General features: G+C 33.5%; 1 protein-coding gene and 1 pseudogene across 5 annotated transcripts in view; both read right to left on the reverse strand.

The window, feature by feature from the left end:
• Positions 1 to 22322, reverse strand: part of ADK (adenosine kinase) — a 488918-nt gene that overhangs the window by 183616 nt on the left and 282980 nt on the right. The window lies entirely within an intron of this gene.
• On the reverse strand, positions 9504 to 9629 carry LOC115941003 (U2 spliceosomal RNA; annotated as a pseudogene).

Below are 22322 nucleotides of genomic sequence, written 5' to 3' on the forward strand. Positions count from 1 at the left end.
ATAAAATAAAGGGCTGTTATATACACAATAGATGAGAGTTAAAGCATACCAACCCAAACAGACAAACCAGACAGTAAAAGGTTAAGTAAGTAACAGGGGACTTAGAAAAGATCATTTAAAAAGATGTAAGTAGGGGTGTCTGAGTCTGCCTTTGGGTCAGGTCATGAACCCAGGGTCCTGGGATCGAGCCCCACATCGGGCTCCCTGCTCAGTGGGAGTCTGCTTCTCCCTCTCCCTTTGCCCCTCCTCTCTACTTGTTCTCTCTCTCTCTTTTTCTTTCTTTCTCAAATAAGCAAATCTTTTTAAAAAATGTTTAAGTATAAAGGTAACCACTAAAACAAAAATATAAATATAAACCTCTTCCTAATAAACACAGACCACTTCTTTAAAATTTAAAAACAAAATCATGTTTTTCACAGGCAAACTTGATGAGTGAACTGAGAACATTCAAAAAGTCATTTCTCTTGTCTTTAAGAAGGGCTGTATTTGCTCAATGAGCAACAAATACCACTGTTTCTGGCAAATAGTAGGTGATTAATAAATGTGTAAGAAATGAGATGAATCTTCATTTTTGGCCATATGTTGGCAGTATGCTATTTTTATTTAGAAATGCTGCTAAAAGAAATGCCACACTTTTGCTCTAATCAAATAGAATATTAGCTATCTCAGACCATAAAACTATTGATTCTTTTTTTTTTTAAAGATTTTATTTATTTATTTGACAGAGAGAAAGAGAGAGCGAGAGAGGGAACACAAGCAGAAGGAGTGGGAGAGGGAGAAGCAGGCTTCCTATAGAGCAGGGAGCCCAATGCGGGGCTTGATCCCAGGACTCTGGGATCATGACCTGAGCCGAAGGCAGATGCTTAATGACTGAGCCACCCAGGTGCTCCAATATTATTGATTCTTAAATACTTATTTAAATGGATTAGATTATTTAAAAGTCAGAGATTAAGGAAAACTTCATTTATTATAATTATTTCTAACTACTGATAGATCTTAATGAGAAATAATTAAAAGATGTAGAGCTGGTTTTAAGATAGCATTTCTGATGCTGGAGTATAGATATTTCTACACATTCTCTTCTCAAAAATCACCTCAAAATAACACAGAGAATGAGAAACTAAAACAAAACTCCTTTACAAACAAAACTAGAAGACACTGACAATCATGGATTTTAATATCTGACAGCAGAAAGTACATGGAGAAGCAGTGACAAGATTTGCAGAGTAAAAGACACTGAAGTACAAATTCCAACAAGAAACAAGCTTATTCACCCAAATAACCTTGGGAAGTTCAGAAAACGAAAGTGTCAGGTATCTACTGGGGCTGAAAATTAGGGAAGATGATTAAGAGTAAACTTTCAGATTTCCATTCACACCCCATAGAGCCAGACAAATATCCTTCCCTTACCTCTGCAAGAAAATGGAAAGAAGGCAGGCTAGGAAAGCACTGGAAAAGTTTCAAGCTCAGGAACTCCAAGCATAAAGGAAAACACAGTTCAAGACCAAGTGCTGAAAATAGGCCGGCATGGTTATGTGAAAATCTATATACCAAATAGCCCTTCAAACCCTTTTCCTGACTAGTATTCTGGCTTAAGTTCAGTCAAGCAGAATATTGGAGGATCCCATCTTCTCTGGAGAAACTAAATAGCCCTGAAGAAGACTTTCAAATGATCTCTCCTATGAAAAAGCTGTTTTTTATTCAAATGCCCCAAGAAGTTCAAAAAAGCCTCATTTTGTGCAAGTCTAATCAGGTATTCATTCAGTGTATCACTCCAAAATATAAACAATCAGCATTACCAGATATTTGAGAGAGTCTCTAACAAAAAGTGAAAATACAAAAAAGGGAATTCCAGTAAGACAGAAAAACAGAAAAAGATCAAGTGAAAAATAAGAAAAATAGAGGATCAATCCAAGAAATCAAATTTCTAATGAAAGTTCCAAAAGGAAAGGACAAAAAGTTGGATGAAAACTAGAAAAGAATGACATTAAAAAATTCTCCAGAACTTCCTTATTGTCTAGATTTATAGGAACCAATAGTTAACACAACAAATGAAAAGACCATTATTATTGGTCAGGAAAATTTAGAAAACCAGAGATAAAGACTGTAAATGCTTTTAGAAAAAAAAAATCAGGTCACACACAAAGGTTAGCAAAAAAAGACTTCTCAAAAGCAACATCTGAGGTTAGAATATAATACAGCAATTATTGCACAGTTCAAATGGATTTTTCTTCCTAGAATTCCATATGCAGCGAAATTATTAACCTAGAGTGAGAATAAATGATGGTGATATTTTGAAATATTTAGGTCTCTAAATATTTATCTCTCTTGTATTCTCTCTCAGAAAGTTGACAGAGGATGTGTACCTTCAAAATAAGAATTTAACTAAGGAAGAATCCATGGAATTCTAGAAACCAAGTATTCAACACAGATCAGAGATGAAGGGAATTTCAGGATGATAGTGAAAAAAGGCATTGTATGATCTTTATCTCAAATTAAAACCATCAAGACTTTTATAAATAGCTTAAGTAGTAATAACAGATTTTTTCTTGTGTCCATTTTAAGCTGATACAGTATTTAATATTTAATTGATGAATGCTTGCATATTATCAAATCTTACTATTAGAATTTTATAGGGTCATTATTTTGGGTGACTCAATGTATCACATTTTTGAAATAAAAAGATGACATTCCATTCCACTGAGAAATACATAATTCTTCTTATAAATAAAAGATAAAAATTAAAATAATCACAGATGTACAGATACAAATCTAATCTAAGACCTGATACATGAGTGTGTACAACACTATTTCTACCCTGAGTTGCAATCTGTGAGTTACTAAGAGAAAATCAATGGAAGTTTCAAGCAAAAGAAGTTTTGGGATCATCTTCTTGAATCCCACCACCAGGAGAAAACTAAGACAAACATCAACCAACTGAAAAGAACTGTGTTATTAGGCAGAGATGAAAGGTATTGAAATCTTTGGCCTTTTGGATTATTTTGAATAGGAGACTGAAGCTGGAATACTGGATCAAAGATTTATTTTTCTCTAGCATTATGGAAATAACCATAACCATTAAAGCTTAAGTTAGGCTCTGAAGCTTTGTTCTAATTGTGGCAACGTATTCTAGAGATCATATGCTGCACTGGGATATAATATGGTACCATCTAGATATAAAGAATGTAAAAAGACAAAAGACTACATTTTCAAGTGCAATTTTCTTCTGTATAATTAAATTTGTGGCTGTTGGTAAATCCCCGGCAATATTTTGTGGGTTAACATAGTTCTATGTTATCATTAATTACATAATATATACCATATGTTGAACCTATTTAGAGTTAGTATTTAAGTATCTTTACAGAAACACACTGATAAAATCAATATTGCAATGAATGCATAAAGAAGTTTTTATTTCCTCAAACATTTTTATCTAATTTGGAAAATCTCTTCTAAAACATTTAAAACATGCTAATTTTTTTACTTATTGAAATACTTTCCAAATTGAGAATAAGGAAAAGAAGAAATTTGAAAAGAAAGAATAAAGGGAAGGAATTTTAAGTATATAGATTATGACTGGCAAAATGATTCATTTTCAGAAGTATTGGTTAAATGCTCTAATCCTTTCGGGGCGCCTGGGTGGCTCAGTTGGTTGGGCGACTGCCTTCGGCTCAGGTCATGATCCTGGAGTCCCTGGATCGAGTCCCGCATCGGGCTTCCTGCTCGACGGGGAGTCTGCTTCTCCCTCTGACCCTCCCCTCTCTCATGTGCTCTCTCTCATTCTCTCTCTCTCAAATAAATAAATAAAATCTTTAAAAAAAAATGCTCTAATCCTTTCAAAAATATGGGTTCAAATATTATTATATTAAGTTAAAAATGATGTGGGCTATTTGTGATTTAACAAACTTATAAAACTCAAATCATTTTACATGATTTTACAGAATTTCTTAAAAAAGCATTTCAAATCCCACTGTATTATTCCTACTTACACAGACTTTTCTCTACCTGACATTTAGTGGTTTCAGTAAATTAGATATAATAATGTGTCTTAGGTCTAAAAAAATTCTGTGCATTCCATTTTAACTGGATAAAATGGAAATTGGTTTAATTCTGTGAGTTAGCATTTAGTAGTTATACACAGAACTTAGGTTGATCCATCACACTGTGATCCAACTGGAACGTAATCAGAAAATTATCCCATCCTGCTCTGAGTCTGGCACAGTTCATAGCAGCATTTTTAGAACCAGATATATCCCTATTTCAAAAAATGCTATCAAAAACACTGTGTGGAGGGAAATGATTTCATAACATCAGAATTTAATTCAAATTTAAACATTCCAAAGATTTTTTCTCATATATGTACACACACACACACACACACACACACACTTACACATACACAGTCTAGTCCACTGAATATACAACATACATACTAAAGGTATCTGCACTCTTCCTCAAGTCATTAACTATCTCAGCTGGGAATAAGTCTCCTTTCCTCACTGCTCTAATCTCTACCCAAAATTGATGACCTTCCTTTACTGATACAAATTTGCTGAATTTATCTGAGTAGTATTTTTTTTATGCTTATCATACAAGCTTTTTCCTAAGTATATTCTAATGTGTCTTTTGACCTGAAATCTACCTTTTATATTGTAGAACTCAATATGATTGAAAAGATGATAAAGCATATAAACAAAGTGTTCTTTTTCATTTTATTTTTATATTTTTAGAGAGAAAGAGGGAGAGAGGAAGGAGGGGCAGAGGGAGAGGGAGAGAGAGAATCCCAAGCAGACTCCATGCCCAGCATAAGCCTAATGCAGGACTCGATCTCACAACCCTGAGACCATGACCCAAGCCGAAATCAAGAGTTGGATGCCCAACTGACTGAGCCACCCAAGTGCCCCACATATAAGCAAAGTGTTCTATATGAACTTTCTTACTATAAAATGTGTAATTATCTTCTCTGTGATTCAAACTATGACACTGTGAACTCAATGGTAGTTCCATCTTACATTGTTACTCAATTAGCAAAGATCCAGGTAATAAAATCAAGAACTGTAACGACAGCAGCAGCTATACTTTCTAGAGTATTATATGTGCCAGGCTCCTTCCTAAGTACTCCAATTATATTAACTCATTTAATCATTACTAAAACCCTAAGAGATAGGTACTATTATTACCCTATTTGATATATTTTGAAATTAAAGTATAATTAACATACAGTGCTATATTTGTTTCAGTTGAACAGTATAATAATTCATCAATTCTATACATTATGAGGTGCTCATTAAGGTGTGTGTGTGTGTGTGTGTGTGTGTGTGTGTATATATATATATTTTTTTTTTTTTTTAAGGGAAGTATACTCTTGATACCCTTTATTTCCACCCCTCCTCACTCCCTCCCCTCTGGTAACCATCAGTTTGTTCTTGGTATTTAAGAGTGTTTTTCTTCTTTGTTTTCCTTTGTTTTGTTTCTTAAATTCACACATGAGTGAAATCATACAGGATGTATCTCTCATGGACATATTTCATGTAGCACTATAACTCTAGGTCTGTCCATGTTGTTGCAAATGGCAGTATCTCATTCTTTTTTATGGCTGAGTAATATTTCATTATATATATATACATATATACACACACACACACACCCCACATCTTCTTTATCCATTTATCTATGGATGGATACTTGAGGTGTTTCCGTATCTTGGCTATTGTAAATAATGTTGCAACACACATAGGGGTGTATATATTGCTTTGAATTAGTCTTTTTGTATTCTTTGGGTAAATATCCAACAGTGTGATTACTGGATCATATGCTGGTTCTGCTTTTAAGTTTTTGAGGAAACTCCATACTGTTTTTGACAGTGGCTGTACCAGTTTGCATTCCCAACAGTGCATGAGGATTCCCTTTTCTCCACATCTTTGCCAAGACTTGTTGTTTCTTGTGTTTTTTATTTTAGCCATTGTGACAAGTGTGAAGTAACATCTCATTGTAGTTTTGATTTGCATTCCCCTGATGATGAGTGATGTTGAGCATCTTTTCATGTGTCTGTTGGCCACCTGTTTATCTTCTTTCAAAAAAGTGCCTATTTAGGTCCTCTGCCCATTTTGGTGTTGAGTTGTATAAGTCTTTATATATAACCACTTATTGAATACATCATTTACAAATATCTTCTACTCAGTAGGTTGTCTTTTTGTTGTGTTGATGGTTTCCTTTGCTGTGCAAAAGGTTTTTCTTTTGGTATAGTTCCAATAGTTTAATTTTGCGTTTATTTCGCTTGCCTGAGGAGACATATCTAGAAAAATGTTTCTACAGCTGGTGTCAAAGAAATCACTGCCTATTTTCTAACCTAATAGATATTATCGGAAAATTTCATCTGAAAGAAATTTTCCTTTCAAGCACATAGGAACCTTCTCCAGAACAGATCAAATGTTAGGCCAAAGAACAAGTCTCAATAAATTAAAAAAGACTGAAACCATATCATACATATTTTATGACCACAATGGTATGAAACTAGAAGTCAATCACAAGGAAATATCCGGAAAGAACACAAATACATGGGGGTTAAATAACATACTACTAAACAATGAATGGGTCAACCAAGAAATCAAAGAGAAAATAAACAATACATGGAGACAAATGAAAATGAAAATACAATGGTCCAAAATCTTTGGGATGCAGCAAAAGCTGTTCAAAGATGGAAGACTATAGCAATAAAGCCCTACCTCAAGAAACAAGAAAAGTGTCAAACAACCTAACCTTACACCTAAAGGATAGAAAAAGAAGAACAAATAAAGTCCAAAGCCAATAGAAGGAAGAAAATAATAAAGATTAGAGTAGAAATAAATGAAATAGAGACTAAAAACACAACAGAACAGATCAATGAAACCAGGAGCTGGTTCTTTGAAAAGATCAGCAAAATTGATAAACTTTTAGCCAGACTTACTAAAAAAGAGAGAGAGAGAGAAACACGAAGAGAGAAACAGAGAGAGAACTCAAATAAATAAAATGAGAAATGAAGGAGGAGAAATAACAACCAACACCACAGAAATACAAAGGATTATAAGAGAATATTATGAAAAATTGGGCACCTGGGTGGCTCAGTTGGTTAAGCAACTGCCTTCGGCCCCGGTTCATGATCCTGGAGTCCCGGGATTGAGTCCCACACCGGGCTCCCTGCTCGGCGAGGAGCCTGCTTCTCCCTCTGACCCTCCCCCCTCTCATGTACTCTCTCTCATTCTCGCTCTCTCAAATGAATAAATAAATCTTTAAAAAAAAAAAAAAGAAAAATTATATCCCATTTGGACAACCTAGAAGAAATGGATAAATTCCTAGAAACATGTAACATCCCAAAGCTGAATCATGAATAGAAAATTTGAACAGACCAATTACTAGCAATGATAATAAAAAAACTCCCAACAAACAAAAGTCCAGGACCAGATGGCTTCACAGGTGAATTCTACAAAACATTTAAAGAAGAGTTAATACCTATTCATGTCAAACTACTCCAAAAAATAGAAGAGGAAGGAAAACTCCAAATTCATTCTACAAGGCCAGCATTACCCTAATACCAAAAACAGATAAAGACACTACAAAAAAAGAAAACTACTGGTCAATATCTTTGATGAGCACAGATGCAAAAATCCTCAACAAAATATTAGCAAGCTGAGTCCAAAAGAACATTAAAAAGAATCATTCACCAATGTCAAGTGGGATTTATTCCATGAATGCAAGCATGGTTCAGTATTTGCAAATCTATCAATATGATACATCACATTAACAAGAGAAAGTATAAATACCACATGATCATTTCTATAGATGCAAAAAGCACTTGACAAATTACAACATCCATTTATGATAAAAACTCTTAGTAAAGTACGTTTAGAGGGAACATACCTCAACATAATAAAGGCCATCTGAGAAAGTAATCTCATTTACAATTACACCAAAAATAATAAAATATCCAGCAATAAACTTAACCAAGGTGGTGAAAGACCTGTAATACAAAAACTGTAAAATACTGATGAAAGAAATTGAAGATGACACAAACAAATGGAAAGATATTCCATGCTCATGGATTGGAAGAACCAATATTGTTAAAATGACCAAGATACCCAAAGCAATCTACAGACTTAATGTAATCCCTATCAAAATCCCAACAGTATTTTTCACAGAACTAGAAAAAATAATATGAAAATTTGTATGAAACCACAAAATACCGTGAGTGGCCAAAGCAAGCTTGAGAAAGAAGAACAAATGTGAAGGTAGCACAATCCCAGATTCCAAGATATAATACAAAGCCAGAATAATCAAAACAGAATGGTACCTGCACAAAAATGACACATAGATCATTATAACAGAATAGAGAGCCCAGAAATAAACCTGTTTATATGGTTAATTAATCCATGATAAAGGAGGCAAGAATATATAATGGGAAAAGATAGTTTACAAATGGTGCTCAGAAAACTGGACAGCTACATGCAAAAGAATGAAATTGGGCCATTTTCTCATACCATACATAAAGATAAACTCAAAAAAATTAAAGACCTAAATGTGAGGCCTAAAACCATAAAACTAGAAGAATACCCCATTTGATATTTGAGGAATGAGGTCAGATATGGCAAATGATTCATCTAAGATAACACATTTGCTAAGTGGTGGAATCAGGCTATAAATCTGGACAATTTTAGCCTATAAGTCATATTGTTATCTTTTCTAACAACTACTCCTTCCTAAACTGAAGCATAAATTCATACAAGAAAATATTCTTAATAGCAAATAATACCTTTAGCATGTATAAAAATTAGGTTCCAATCAGTTTAATTACTAAAAAATACTATAAAAAGGGGCTTACTATAAAATATTTACACCTAACCCTTTTCTAAACCAAACTGCATTATTTTCAAGAATATTAGTAATTTTGAGAGCTTTTAATTTTTCATCAAGCTATGATAATCAACATTCATAAAACCACTTTAAGAATATAAGGCAACAATCTGAGATGCTTGGATGGACCTGCCTGGAGGATATTACACTAAGTGAAATAAGTTAGGCTGAGAAAGACAAATACCATATGATTTTTACTCATCTGTGGAAACTATAAAAATACAAATGAATAAACAAACAAAAAGCTGAATCAGACCTGTAAATATAGTGGACTAATGGTTGCCAGAGAGGGGTCTGGGTTGATAGGCCAAATAGGTGAAGGGGAGTGGGAGATACAAGCTTCCAGTTATGGAATGATTAAGTCATGGGAATAAAAGGTACAGAACAACGAATAAAGTCAATGACATTGTAATAGTATTGCATGGTGAAAGATGATATAGCTACACTTGTGAGCATAATACAGCATAAAGTTGTCAAATCACTATGTTGTACCCCCGAAATGAATATAACATGGTGTTATAAAAAAAAGAATATAAGGCAACAACAGGGCTCTTCTAAAACTGCAAAACTAATCCTGATTAGGAAGCATTCTGAATAAGGACTTCCACATAGTAAAAAAAAGATCCAACGGCAACCATGACATAAGGCACAACTTGATAAGCTTAAATATAATAAATACTGCATCACAGATTTGTGAAATGTGAATTCTACACTTGATCTTAGCCAAAAGGCCGAGAAGCGATGTGAAATGTGAATTCTTATCAGGAATAAAAAGTGTTTATTGTTCCTGAGAAACGTAATAACAAGGATGCATTATCAAGGGCATAGCCTGTGCTGGCAGGATTACATTTGTTATTTCTAATTGTCATCCAAATCCTGAGAAGAAAAATTTATTATTTCATTTTACAGATAAAGTAACTAAGAACCAGAATGGTTAAATAACTACCTTTTGACAAGTAGCTAGTAAGTGCATGACTGAACCAGGACCTAAACTCAGATCTAATCTCAAAGGGCATAATCCACATCACGCTGTCTCTCAAGGCAATAGATTTTGATTAAAGGAATATACACATATTTATGATAAAGTTTTAAAAATGTATTGAAAGCAGCTTCTGTTTAAAACATGTATCATCAGCTTCAACACACTAATCAAAATGGAAGACTGGAATCTGTGGGTGTGCTTCTGATTCTCTACTCTCTTCCACTATTTATCGTAGTACCACTATCACAATATCTTTATTACTTTTGTTATAATTTTGTTGCTCTTTATAGACAGGCAATTAACTTCCTCCATCTTGTTTTTTTGTTTGTTTGTTTTTTAAAGATTTATTTATTTCAGAGAGAGAGTGAGTGAGTGGGGAGAGGAGCAGAGGGAGAGAAACTCAAGCAGACTCCCTGTGGAGCTCAATGTGGGGCTCAATCTCACCACCCATGCAATCATGACCTGAGCCGAAACCAAGAGTCTGACACTTAACCAACTGAGCCACCCAGGTGTGCTCATCTTGTTTGTCTTTAAGAGGGTCTTGAACACTAATGATTCTTTGAATTTCCAAAAACATTTAAGAATCCATTTGTCAATTTACACATACACACAGTGCTACTTGTTAGGATTTTTACCAGAATTCCACTGAATCTACAGATCAGTCTGAGCACTGATACTGGATCTTTACAAGATTGAGTCTTCTAACCCATGAACATTAAAAATGTATCTTTGTTTATTTAAGTTTTAAGTTTATGTTTATAATTTTTCATTATGTTTATAATTTTTTGTACAGAGCTCTTGTATATGACTCATGAGATAAAGTTCCAGATATCAGATACAATTAGTGTCCAAAAGTAACAAAATTTACTGGGCTGTAAGGAATTCATATTTCAACCTTAACAAATAATGAAATAGTGTTTTCCAAAGTATGTAAGAGTTACTAAACTTAATCCGGGCAGCATTTGGAAGTGTTAAACTTTAAAACGATCTTTTCCTTTATGTTTTGGTGTCCTTCTCAAGAAATCATTCCTTACCACCAAAGTCATATACAGATATTCCTCAGTGTTACCTTCAAGAAGCTCTTTAACTTAAATATTTAGATCTACAGTTCACTTGAAATTGTTTTTTGTGTATGGTATACAATAGGAATTCAGTTTTGTTTTTTTCTTGATAAAAGAATAATTATCCAGCATCACTTGTTGAATAATCAACTATTTCTTCACTGAGTTTGCAATGCTAGCTCTTTCATAAACCAAGTTACTATGTATGGGGGGTCTCTTTGTCCTCCCCAACTATTTCAAAAGTCTTTCTATCATTGTGTCAATAGTGCATTGTCTAAATAACACAACTGTAAAATATTTGCACATATGGTAGGATATGTACCACCTCCCCTTATTGTGCTTCTTCAGGAGTATCTTAATTACTTTGGCTTTTTGCCATTCCATGGAAACTTATGGTAAAGTTCCCAAGAATCTTATTTGCATGTTCATTGGAATGGCATTGCTTTATGGCTATGTGTAGGAAGAACTGACACTTTAAATGACACTAAAATTTTCACTTTATGAATGTATTATAAGAATATTTTTGATATTAGACTTAAAATTTAATAACCAGAAATAAGAGCATTTCATCACTAGCTGAAAGTCACTAGAAACTATGGCAAATTTTCCCTAGATATCACCAAAGTTTAATGAAAAGGAAATGTGATATAACGTGCTTGAGGATAGTGACAAGAAAACATAAAGTTACTTTTTATATTTGTGTTATGGTAGTCAGACCATTAAATAAACTGATGCATATGTATGATAAGGAAAAATCCTGCTATTATGGAACACATTCTTAACCCCTTCCTTATATGAACTTCCTGTAAAATGGCTTAGGGAAAAAAACACACCTTCTTCAAACACAGAAAAATCAAAAGGGACCAGCTGTACAGAGATAAAAGAAAATGAAACTCAAAATAAATGACACATGAAAGACATTTAGTCTTTATATGGAACATACAAAATTTCATAACTGAATACATATAGACAAATTTCAGGAAGAAAAGATCCCTATTAATCAAAGATATGAAAGCATGGAGAAGATACAATTATATATATTAACAAGGGATATATAACCTGGGTTCAAGGAGAAATGTAAAAGAAAAAAAACCAGAATAGAAATGGACAAAAGACATTGGTAACAATATAGTAAATGAAATAGAGGCAGGATGGGGTGGGTAGAGTAAGCAAAATTATTTGGGAATTAATGGAAGAAATAAAATAAGTTAGTAAGAAATGGGCAGAAAACCACTGAGGATATTTAGGGCAGTGAAAATACTATATATGACACTATAATGATGAATACATGCCATTATACATTTGTCCAAACCCACTGAATATACAACACCAAGAGTGAACCCTACTGTAAACTACAGACTTCAGGGTATTATGATGTGTCAATGTAGGTTCATCAATTGTGATAAATGAGCCACTCTGCTGGGAGATGTGGATAATGGGGGAGGCTACGGTTGTGTGAGGGCAGGGCTATATGGGAAATCTCTGTAGTTTCCTCTCAGTTTTGCTGTGAACCTAAAACTGCTTTTAAAAAAGAATATTTTTAAAATAAATAAGTGCAGAATTTTAAAAAAACGTATAAACACAAAACAAGTAAATCTATGATAACAATGATATTCCTAAATTACAGTAATAAAATAGATAATAAAAATAGTCAAAAATGTATTTGAAGATAACTGCATTCACCTTAAGTGAAATTTCTACTCATATCTTTTCAATAAGCAACAATAACAAGGAGAGCAAATAAAACAACACATTATCATTTCTTCAGCTTTACTAAGGTGAAGAATTCAGGGAATAAATGAAAGAAAAAGGTAAAACTACTGCACAAATAAATTACAAAATGTCCAAGAGAGATTATATTCAAATGAAAATATAATACTGGACACTAAAGAAATTAAGGCAAACAACAAAGAGAATAAAAATGAGATAAAAAAGAAAAAGGACCAGAGAGAAAATGGATGACATGGAAGACAGACAAAGAAGATCCTACATATGCACAGTTAATAGTCCCAAGAAATATAAAACAAATGGATAGAAATAGTATTTTAAATACCAGAAAAATTTCCAAAATTAAAGAAAATTGAATCTACATATTTAAAAGACTTAAGACTGTATACCTAGGAAAACGGGCCACAAATAATAAAATGTGAGACAAATCCTGGTAAAATTATTAGACTTTAATGACAAAATATTCTCAGAGCCTCTAAGCAAAAAGATATAATTATTCATAAGGGTAAAAAATTAAGCTGGTATTAGACTTCTCAAGAGCAATATACAACGGAAGACAAATGAAGAGCAATACTTTCATGAAATAAAGTCAAAGATTTTGTATCCAGCCAAGCTGTCCTTCAAATATAAGTTATAGAAAAAAAAGAAAAAGAAAAGAAAACAGGGAATAGTATCTACATGTGCCCCTTTCCTGAATAATCTATTATAAGATAAGCTTCACTCAGGCAAGAGATAATTGGGGAAAACTCCAAGGACTGTTGATGAGGATTCACTATATGTAATTATAGAACTATAATTATAAATTAAAATGATGGAAGGAAGGATCGTTTATAAATATTATATACTCTGAGAAAACAGAAATAATGTAATTTAAAAACTGAGAAGGGAGAAAGAAACAAGTAGAATAACATCAGTGACTAAAGTATAGGTAGTAAGTGGGGATCAAAGGATACCATTTAAAACTTGATAGTAAAATGTTAAGAAAAAAGAGGAATAAGGGTACTATAAAAGGTATAAATAAAAGTTCACAGTGGAAAAGATACAAAAACCTTTCAAAATAAAAACAGCAAAGAAAACACACCACATGGAGAGAAAAACAGCATACATAATACATTCAGTAATTATCACATAGAATAACATGACAGAGTTGACAGAGTGAGGCTTTATAAATACATCACTGCCTATTAAAAGAAAGTATCTTTTTTCTTTTCTTTCTTTTTTTTTAGAGAGAGAGAGCATGCAGATGCATGGGGTGGGGGGAGGGGCAGAAGGAGAGGGGAGGGGCATAAGGAGAGGGAGAGAGAGACTCTTAAGCAGGCTCCATGCCTAGCCGGATATCACGGGACCTGAGCCGAAATCAAGAGTTGGATGCTTAACTGAAAGAGCCATCCACGTTCTCCTGAAAGAAAATAATTTTCAAATTGCCTCAGGAAGAAACACTAAACTTTCTGCTATATAGCAAAGACACCCAAACAGAGTCATTCAAAGTAGCTAGAAGAGATAAAGATAAACCAGGCCAATGGGAACAACAATAACAACAAAAAAACCCCCTGAAGTTGCAATCTTGTTACAAAGATACATTTGAGAAAACTCTGTAGAAATAAAACCTAAGTCTGTAGCTGGAAAGAACATAACTTTGACATGTAACAGTTAAGAACAAGACATACCCTAGTAAAGGTAAGGAATTCAAATCACAAAATGAAGACTTTGGTGAACCAGCAAAAAGATAAGTAACTTATAAGGACGGAGGATGGGACAGAATCAGTCTATTCTCAATAATTCAACAAATGTTTATTAGGTATATGCTAAGTAGCTAACCTAGACTCTCAGAATTCAGCAGTAAACAAATTAGACCATATCCCTTTATTATTAATTTGGCATTGGCTGGATAGAGACAGACAACAAAGAAATAAAACAAGGAATATATCTATCAGGTGGTAGAAAAGTGAAGCTAGAGAAGAGAACAGAGTTACCAATGAAGAGGAAAGAAATACATGTGAGTGCTCATACTACTCAAAGCATCACGTAGAGCCACAAGACAATGAAGCAATGCTTATCATCTCAAGGGAAATCTAGCTAAGAATTTTATATCTGACTAACGTTGTCAATGAAGTATAAATGAAATAATAAAACTTTTGAACATAAAAGACTTCGGGGTATATAGTTTCTATGTGGCTTTCTGAGGAAATCATTGAGAATAAACTTTAGCAAAAACAGAGGTGAAGTGACTTAATTATTATAAAAGGCTTGGCAACAAATGTTTTTAACTGTTAAGAATAAGACCCAAAGGTGTGAGTGGGTCAGAGTGATTATCGTTATAGAACAGAATGTAAATGTTATAAACGAGGGCAATAAAGAAATATATAAAATACAGTAATTGAGAGAGGAAGGTAAGAGAGTATGAGATTTCCTTATCTTTTATAGCCTGGGGTCAAAGAGATTCTGAAAAGTTGAGAAGTCATGTAATTGCAGTTCTAAGTATACTTTGAAGTATAAAGGGAAAGAAACATTTTGAAAGAAAAAGGAATGAAGAATTCCTCATAAGAATCTATAGTTAATATCTTAAAAAGTTTTATTTTATATAAAGTTACAAATCTAAAGGTAATCATTAGAATAAAAACACAAGCCTTATAAATTATTGGAAGAAACACAAACATGAACCAAAGGAAGGCGAGACCATTGCAAAAGATTAAAAAAAAACCAAAAACCTTATAAAACATAAAGCATAAAAATGACAGAATTCAGCCTCCCAAAATATACTTTACACAATAAACATGAACTCTTGATTCATACAGCATGAATGAATCTGAAATGCATTTAGCTATGAGAAAGAAGACAGCTCCAATAGGCTACATATTGTAGGATGATTTCATTTAAATGACATTGGAAAATACAAAACTATAGAGATGAGAAGCTAATTGTTTCCCAGGGATTGTGGTTGGGGATAAAGGTTGTCTATAAAGGAGCCATACTCTTGAATTTTTAGGGTAATAGTATGTCTCTGCACTGGTGTATCTATGACAATTTGTTAAAACCTAGAGAATGGTATGTCAAAATGAGTTACTTTTAGGGAATGCAAATGTTAAAACATCAATTAGGATGCTGGGAAAACCTAGGACCGAATACCAACTGTGACAAATTAGTCTAACTATATTACATATGTATGATACAATTTTATTGCAGGTGGTAGGGAAGAAAGGAGTTAACTTAAATTGAACAAAAAGTACTTTGTTTAGATACTATAAGCTTAAAGACAAAAAAAGAACTGTATATTAACACTGTACTTTAATTTGTAAATTTGTTTATTAGAGGAATATGAGCATAGCAATTTTTTGAAACTACTTTGCAGGTATACCAAGGTTGAACAAGTAAAGTCAATATATGTCAATGAGTACCAGCTTTCTCAATATAAGAGAAAAAAGTTACAAATAAGCAAAAAGAAATGCCACATACACACACACACACACACATATGTACTAGAAATAAATATACTATGTGTGCAATACTTGAGCAAATAAACATAAATGTATTTCCTAGCTCTATTTGCTGAGAGAACCCAGAAGCAATGACAACTAGTAGCAAACCTGATGTCCAGATGTTGGTTTTTAAATATCATTCTTCAGTAAATGGAACCGGGAAATACGGAAATGGAAAAATAAACACGTTGAGGTATGGTAAGTACCAAAAGGTAAAGAAGAGCTAAAAAGGGAAGAGGACCGTCACAAGGATACAGAAGCCAGCCTGAGAGAGCTCCCCAATAGTCAAAGCCAATATCTGAGCAATAAAATTAGTGGAGTATTGGATTATAACCCCCCAACTAAATAAACATCCACTATCCATATTGATACATTTTTCCAGCTTTGAGATATAACTGATATGTAACATTGTGTAAGATTAAGTTGCATGACATGATTTGACATACATATATATTATGAAATGATTACTATAAATAAGGTTAGTTAATACACGCATCAGCTCACAGTTGCCTTTTTTAATGTGGTAAAAACATATAAAAGTGAGTAATGGGCACACAAGGGTTCAATATGATATTTCATGTATTTTTATGATTTCATATTTTCCATAATAAAATTGTTCAAAAAACTATAGGTTTTTAGAGCTGGAAGAGACTTTAAAAATAATCTATTTGTCTTCCAATTTTAGGAGAAGTGTAGGCTCAGAACATTTATTAAACTTGAACATTAGCAGCAAAACTATGATTAATATTTGAAACCTGATTTGCCATCTAGTGCTCTACCTAATACACAATACAGACTCCTTCATGAAGGCTCTATCAATGAGCACAGAATATATATCATAAATTTTACTGCTGCCTCTATAGCTATCTAAATATTAAAAACCAGTCCATTAACAATTATCAAAAATCGACATGACAGCAATGTCATATTTGAAAAAATCACTAGATATGAAGGTTTGGAGAACATAAGTTTATTAAAATTGTGTTGAATCACTATATTGTACACCTGAAGTTAATATTACACTGTATATTAACTGAGGAATTTAAATAAAAACTAAAAAAATAAAAGTAAACTAAAGGCCATCAAAAAAAAATAAAAGGAATTTTTTGTTCACTTTTGAGTTTCTCACCTTAAAAACATCAAAAATACTCCAAAGACATCCCTATTGAGTGGCCTCAAAAATAAGAATGGTAGTAAGTCAGTTAAGGCACAGCCTTTGTCTGAGAAGGTGAAGGGAGGCTCTCTTTAAGAGTCATAACTGTACATCTATCTACTTTCCTAAGGGCCTTTTAATACCACTAGCTATAAGACCACCTTCTCCCTCTTCCCAGTCAGAATCATTGACCACCTGGGACCCTTGAATAGAAACAGTACTGAGTGGAAAAGGGCACTTGAGAAGAGAAGTATAGTTGTACTTTAACAGTGTAATAAAATACAAAAAGTTAAGAGGAGGAAATTGCCTATACAGTGTAGTGAGAACTAATGAGGAGATGTGGTATAAGGGAAAAAAGATGGGATAGTACCTGAGCTCGAAACTGCCTGTCAGAGACTAATGAGGTATGTGACCTCTGTCTAGTTCCATAAAGATGACAGTTACCTTATTCAATAAACAGAGATTGCAAACTCAGCTATCACGCAAAAATAAATTTTTATATAAATCGTGATTCTGAGGCACTACAAGATAAACTTTAATATATAGTGGTAAATAAAAATGAACAATGAGAATTAATATTGTCATTATGAAATATTTGTTATGAAAAATTCAAATAGAGAAAAACAGAGTGAAAAGTTATCTATAACCTACTTCCTAGAGATAAAAATGTATAGTTTTTCTATTCATTTTTAACTACCATGAAAAAGAAAAGATTTAATATATTATTATTCTACTATGAAATTATCTGGATAATTTCCAGTTATTATAATGCAGCACTGAATGTAGTAAGAAAAAAATTTTGCCTCATTCTTTTGGATTCTGAGTATTAATGACTGGCAATCTGGACTGTGAAATCAAAGACAAAAGGGAAGCCTGGGAGATATAAATAATCCATAACTTCAGTTTAACACTTGCTGTGACTTTATGTACTATCAACTCAAGATAGAGGTGTCCAGAAATGGCAGTTCACTGTTTTTCACTGCACCAAGTCTCAAGTACCGTAGTAACTCACAGTTTCTTTGATACAGACTTACAACAGTGATACAGTGTTAGGTTATTCAGAAGGTGAAGGGACCAATAAAAGTACCCATGAATTTTATTTTAATGCTAAAAGATAGCCACTGTTCTTTCTTTGAGGTCATTTACCTTCACTGAAATAGTATACTAGATAAAATAAATGAAAAAAAAAAAGAAGTGGGTAATTACATTGCTGGATCAATCAATAATCTATACTTACAAAAGATAAAATTTTGATCTATATCTTTTCCTTCTATATTTTCCAAAAGTATCTAAAATTAATCATCTCAAAAAATATATATATATACAGAGTAATACAGCCATATATATTCATTTATCATTTTACTCTTCTTAGGAAGATCTGCAATTTCATAAATTAATTTCTTTATCTAGATTTGTTAAATTGGATTGAGGATTTTATTTATTGCATGTAAATACTACTAAATCACTAGATGTCTCATGTAACATATTAAATGAAGATCTGACATTTCAGCTAATGAAGCAAAGCCATTTATCTTGAAATTTTCTTGCTATAGAAAGAGAAACCTTTAAACGTGGCCTTAAGTTTGCAAAAATCAGCAACTTTAATCTATCCACTTTCTTTTGACCTTTACACTCAACCTCAAAAAAATGTTCAGCAACATAAATTCGATCTCAAAAGGCTGCTGCAGATCTCATTTTCTGCTGTTTTTCCATTAGGTATTTATGGGACTTGCTAGTGTTACAAGGGACTAGTAAAACGCCAAAGTAATCCTGCAGTTCCTGTGTATGAATTCAGCTTTTCCCTTTGAGATGATAACTTTTTTTCCCTTGCCAAGGTCTTTTCAGAATTGAGTATAAAACTAAGACTATAGGTGTAATGTTCTTTTTTAAGAGGTAGGATGGGTGAGTCCAGACAAGGAAGAGGGAAAGAACATTAACCAGGTTTAGCAGTTAAACTATTGAAACAAAATCATTTTTTCAAGCCATTAAGGTAGCTTGTTACACATTTGTACTAACTGAAATCACAGCATGATTACATAGGACAGAAACTGAATCTAATGAATTCTGAAGTTCGAAGACCTCAGCTGTGTGCATGCCTTCTCTTAACTGCACAGGAAACCAGCTGCTTCCATTTATGAACTGCACTGAACACATGTGCACCAGCATGGCCATGACATAACATGTAACACTATACTTTCAAACAAGTTTGCCAAGAAGGGGGAGGGTGTACAAATATGTTAGTGAGACAAAAACATTATATATGCTTTTTAAAAATGTTAGGAAAGAAAACCACTTCAAGTTGTCTTTCCATTAATGTGCTTCATAATTCATTATAATATAAATAATGAAATCAATGAACTTAAAAAGAAATCAATTCACTCATTATAAATATATAAGTGTATCAAAGTCTAAGTCCAAATCAAGTCTGAGACAAAGAGAAATATTAAATTAGTCAATCCTATCACTCACTATGGACAAGGGACTATATTAGCCACAGGATACTGGGCTATGAGAATAAGACTTCCCATAATTTATATAAAACTAGATCAAATTCTCTCCATTTCCCTCATCTCAGTTAACAGAAGTTCCATCTTTACTTATTTCTTTCTCACATACCTTACTTCCAATCCAACAGGAAATTCTTTTATACCTAGTTGCAAACTATATTCAGAATCTAATCGCTCTTTCTTACCACTTCCACTGCTAATGACCTAATCTAGTCTACCTATCTCTCACTTGAATTATTGCAATGGTCTCTAAATTGATTTCCCTACTTCTTTTTTTTTTTTTTTTTAAAGATTTTATTTATTTCTTTGACAGAGAGAGAGTGCGCGCACATACAAGCTGGGGGAGCCGCAAGCAGAGGGAGAGGGAGAAGCAGGCTACCCTTGGAGCGGGGAGCCTGATATGGGGCTCAATCCCAGGACCCTGGGATCATGACCTGAGCCGAAGGCAGATGCTTAACCTACTGAACCACCCAGGTGCCCCGATTTCCCTGCTTTTATATTTGCCTCATTCAGTTCCTTGTCCACATAGCAGCCAGATTAACCCACTGAAATGTAAATCAGGTTATTTTTCTCCTCTACAAAAAGCCCTCTAAAGTCTTTTTTTTCATTCAGAGTAAAAAAATAAAGTCTTTACAATGGCCTATAAAGTCTTATTCAATATGTCCCTCAACTTTTTCCTTCTATAATTATATCTCCTACTATTTTTCCCATTGCTCACTCCACTCCAGCCATATTAGCCTCCTTGTTTCCTTTTCATTTGTTTTTGTTTGTTTTGTTTCAAGTTGTTATTTAAATTCTAGTTAGTTAACACATAGTGTAATATTGGCTTCAGGAAGCCTCCTTGTTTCTTAAATATGCTATGCTCCTAGCATAGAGCCTTAATACTTGCTATTTATTCCCTGTGTCTGGATTGTTTTTCTCCTTAATATGTGCACGACTGGCTCCTTTAACGTCTTCAAATTTTTACTTTAATGTTACCTTTTTGGGTAAGACTTTCCCCTCATAGTCCTATTTGAAAATGTAGCCCCTCTCTCCAAGCCCCAGCACTCTGTAGCCTCCTTTTCTGTTTTATTTTTCTCCATAGTTCTTATTATCATATAATATACTATATATTTTGTTTCAAGTCTTTACCCACTAAAATGTTAGTTCCCTGGGGTTAGTAATTTTTAATGTTTTTGGTCACTCCTGTATTTTCAGCACATAGAAAAGTACCAGGCACAAAGCCTTTAATAGAGATTAGGTATACAAAACATTTAAATTTAAGTACATTTTTTTTTAAGATTGATTTATTTATTTGAGAGAGAGCAAGCGAGTGTGCAAGCAGGGGAGGGGGAGAAGGAGAGAGAGAATCCTCAAGCAGACTCCCTGCTGAGTGTGGAGCCTAATGTGGGGCCAATCCCACAACCCTGAAGTCATGGACCCCAGCCGAAATCAAGAGTTGGATGCTTAACTGAGTCACTCAGGTGTTCCCCCCGCTCCCTTTCAGAGAGAAACAGTGCATGCGCGTGAGGGACAGGAAGGGGGCAGAGGGAGAGACAGAGAAAATCTTAAGCAGGCTCTACACCTGATACGGCGGCTCGATCTCATGACTTCAAGATCATGACCTGAGCTGAAACCAAGAGTCATATGCTTAACGAACTGAGCCTCCCAGGTGCCCCTAAATATAAGTACATTTCTAAAGATGTTATTTTTTGAACTGCTGTTTCTGTATCTCGAGTAAAAATGATTAAAAGTTCATGAAATATTCTTTCAAGGTATGATGGAAACAAATATACAGAAAACTCTAGAATAGTATCATTCATGAATTTATAAATTCTTATTTTAATTCACTAAGAAAGAGCACACTCTCCCCTGTTCTCACAAAGATAAAAATTCCCAGAAATTACAACACAAAGGATACAGAAAAAGCTGAGTGTCGTATATGAAATGTATCTTACGTATAGTCCTGAAATTTTTCTTGGTAGTCATTGTTCATTAGTACAAATGCTTTACGTGTATAATTTTGGAAGCATACAGGTAATACATGTGTACAGGAATCTTTGGGTGTCCCAGAATACACCAATTCAGATTAATCATAAAAGCAACAGTCCTTTCTAATTCAGTAAACATCACTTGAGGAAGTTTTGCTTACGATTTTTCTCTTATATTTAGGATCTATGTATTCCCAAATCATAATCTAGGATAATTTGCTTGAGTTTTATTAGTATTTTATTTACAGTTTGCCTAATTCCTTAAGGATTAAGGTGATTTAGAAGGATGTAAAAAAGGTAAGACCATAACTAAAAAGAGGAAAACAGAATAAACCTTAAATGCATGCCATAATCTACACAAAAGAGATTTGCTTTCATCCTTCTCATAACCATGGGAAAAAAGAAAAATACAGAGATACAACTAAAGATGTACAAAAGATTGGCATCTGGGTAAAGAGTATATGGAGGGTTCTTTGCTTAAAAAATATACAAAGATAAAATAATCACATTAGATAGAAATTTCTCAAGAACTTTATAGTTTTATTGTTTAGTACCCCCC

Source organism: Leptonychotes weddellii, chromosome 6 (genome assembly GCF_054177405.1).
Source record: "Leptonychotes weddellii isolate Sample4059 chromosome 6, ASM5417740v2, whole genome shotgun sequence".
Taxonomy (NCBI): Eukaryota; Metazoa; Chordata; class Mammalia; order Carnivora; family Phocidae; genus Leptonychotes; species Leptonychotes weddellii.